Raw genomic sequence first — 3329 nt, forward strand, 5'->3', positions numbered from 1 at the left:
AGGACGTGCTGGGCAGCTGAGCTGCAGTGCTGAGCTCCAGCCAGAGGAGGAACAGCGGCTCAGGAATCCGCCGCCTCCCCATCGTTGCAGCAAATCTCTTCCCTGCTCCCCAATAAGCTGCAGCACTTTTCTGTCACCTGACTGACACAGGTTTACAGCAGCTTTTTTTTTCTCATAGATAAAGGCCTCTGGGTTTTTTTTGCAGCACCACCTGCTTTCCAGTTCCTTAGGCAGCCCCAGGAGGAGCAGCAGTGCTGCTGCAGCCAACGGCCAGGCTCTGCACTGCCGTGGGGCCATTCCCTGCCAAATCCTCTCCCTTTTGCTGCTGCTACCTCCTGCTGCAAAAAAAAACAACCCCAAAAGGTTATTTAGAAATAGACAGGCCCAGGGTGTTTGTATTTTGAGCACTGTCCAAACCCAGACTGGCACGACCCCTGTGAGCTGGAGGGAAGGCACAATAACAGGAGTTGGTGGCCATTAAGAGCATGCAGATTACCTTTTCTTCTTAAGCCCCCATGAAGCAATGAGTCCTGAGCTCTTGCCATTAACACTAATGCATTTTGCATTAGTCTGGCACAGGGAGGGACCCTCGACTCTCAGGACCAAGAGCAAAACAAAGCCATCAGGTGCCCAGCCGTGCAGCGGCACAAAGCACCCCTCACGTGCTGCTTACCAAAGCTGTCTGCACGTTCCATTCCCTGGCTAAGGCAGGAGCCCAGGGGAGACTCTCGAGTGGCAAAGCTCTTTGCATTGCCCTGGCCACCTCAGGGGTAGTGCTGAGGGGTGCAGCTCCTTTTCCAGCAGCTGTTGGCTGTGGGCATCACAAACCTCCTCTGGTGCCTGGGGTGTTTTTCCTGCAGCGCTCCCCCCTCCCTGTGACTCTCTCCATGTGAGCTCAACGTGGCTCCTGAAGGAGAAGTACAGAGTGTGCTCTGCTAGCACACTGACAAAAATTGATCTCTGCTTTAATTAAAGCCTCTGTTGTAAAGTGACCTCGAGCTGCTAATGCATTTTAAACACGAAGCCTCGCCAGCAGCAGATCCCTCCCAACAGGGAGGGACGAGCAGGGGCTGAGCTGTGCACCCACCACCCACACATGGGTCTGCCCAGGGCACAACCCCCACATGCCCAGGTGGGACACTGAGCTGATGTCCTCAGCTGCTCACAGGGAAAACATTCTGTCCTGCCATTGGCTTGTACAAACCCCCAGCTTTGTCTTTTCCCTCCCGCAGCGTGTGGCCACGGGCTGCTCTTCAGCACAGGCTGCAGGGATGCAGCCACCCAGACAACTTGCAACCCCAGAGCAAGAGGCCTAAAAATAGCACGGGGGTGAGCAGCAAAGGGCTCCTTGAGGCATGTTCCTGAGCCTTCTCCTTGATGAGGCAGGGCTGGGGTGATGGCTGTCTGGTGCAACAGCCTCCAGCACTGCATGAGATGTGTGTCGAAAGGCTTGTAAGCCAGAGGAGATTCAGTCACTCCCAATGAAGTGATCTGAAAGGGGAAAAGAGCACAGAAAGGCTCTGGCAGGAGAGAGAGCCTATCACACACCCGTATGGATCCCAACACCTCCCCCTCCACAGCCCGGCCCAGGCACCCTGCGGGGCCAGAGGATGCTGCAGCTGCTCACAGACACCATGGTAACATCCTGGAGGGAGCCAGCACCGACCTCAGCACCTCAGCAGAGCCAGACCCTCCCTGGCTCAGCACCTCAGCAGAGCCAGGCCTTGCTGCCACCAACACCTCAGCAGAGCCAGCGCTGCACCAGAGCTAGCAACCCTCTGGGACCAGCACCTCACCAGAGCCACAACTGCACCAAGAGGTGGCAGCTGTCTGGAACCAGCACCTCACCTGAGCCAGACCTTGCTGGAAGCAACACGTCAGCAGAGGCAGAGCTGCACCAGAGTTGGCATCTTTGACCAGCACCTCAGCAGAGCCAGCAGCTGGCTGGGTCAGCCCTGCTCCAGAGCCAGCCCCTGGCTGCCAAGCCCCACACAGAGGGACTGTGCTGCACCACAGCCACACTGGCCTCTGGCCAGCCCCACGAGGTCTGATGTGAGTTCTGGGGGCCTGGCCCCCAGTCACTGCTCTCCACTGATGCACCAGGGGAGGGTGAGACCTGGGCTGATGTGATGGCTTCCTCTGCTTTCTGACCCAGCTGGTGGCTCTTTCATTCAGCACCAGGTGCCTGAGCCCCACAGCAGAATCTCCTGCCCAGGGCGAGTTGTTTTTCATCCCAGTGCTGCCAGAGGGGCACCCTGGGGAAGAGATGTGCCTGGGGAACTGGCAGCTGGGTGGCCCTGGGCACAGGCTCAGTGCCTGCCTGGCTCCTGAGATTGTCCTGCCCCTTGGCAGAGGTCTCTCTGCAGAGAGCCGCTGCCCATCACCCTTCCTCAGGGCTCTGATGCCCCCAATGATGAGTTCTCAGGCCTTTGAGGAGGGATTATGTCTTCCAGAGACTAGAACAAAACATAATAAACTTAAAATAGCTGCTGTCTTATGGAATATGCCAACAGGCCCTGCTGAAAACCCCAGCTGAGTGTACATTTACATAAATCTGCATACATCTCCATAAATTCAGCCTCACCCATCAGCCCTGCTCCCCACTGCAGGCAGCTCAGGGTATCTGACACAAACACAGCCACTAACGAGGCTGCTGCTGCCCCAGCACCAGATGGGGCATGGTGAGCAGCCCCAGCCACCACTCCCCTCCCTCCCCAGGGACCCTGGCAAAAAACCTCTTTGCCCTTGTGCCATGAGAAGATGAGCAGCTCTCTGGCCATGGGGAATAACGGGATCAGTCCCCAGAGCTGGGTCCATGAGGGTCTTCCCTGGAGGAGGGGATGGGCAGGGAAATGGTTGCTCAGGACTGTACCAGCACCCAGGGGACAGGAGTGAGAGCCCCAAGAGAAGGGTTGAGGGACCCTGAGCAGAGATTCCCCTGGCACCAAGCACAGTGTTGGAAAGGAAAGCCTCTCCTTTTAAACCCAACTAGCAGATCCATGCCCTGAAGGCTCTGGGGATGTGTCCTTCAACCTGCTGCATGCCCTGGGCAAACCCAGCACCATTTGCTTCCCCAGACATCACCTGAGCCCCAGCTCTCCATGCCGAGCCCCTGAAACAGAGTGATGAACTCAAGGCACAGCTGAAAGCCCAGAACACCACGAGGAAGGCTGCAGCTGTGTGGCTGAGCCCTGAAGGGGAAGGTTGGCTGTGTTTTCCTTCACCTTATGGACACTTTTATTCAGGTGGGGTCTGCTTGTGGCTTGGATGCCACCAGGAGTGATGTGAGGGGCTGTGAGGGCAGGGGGTGGCTGCCCATGCCCATGCCA

Source organism: Colius striatus, chromosome 6 (genome assembly GCF_028858725.1).
Source record: "Colius striatus isolate bColStr4 chromosome 6, bColStr4.1.hap1, whole genome shotgun sequence".
Classification (NCBI taxonomy): Eukaryota; Metazoa; Chordata; class Aves; order Coliiformes; family Coliidae; genus Colius; species Colius striatus.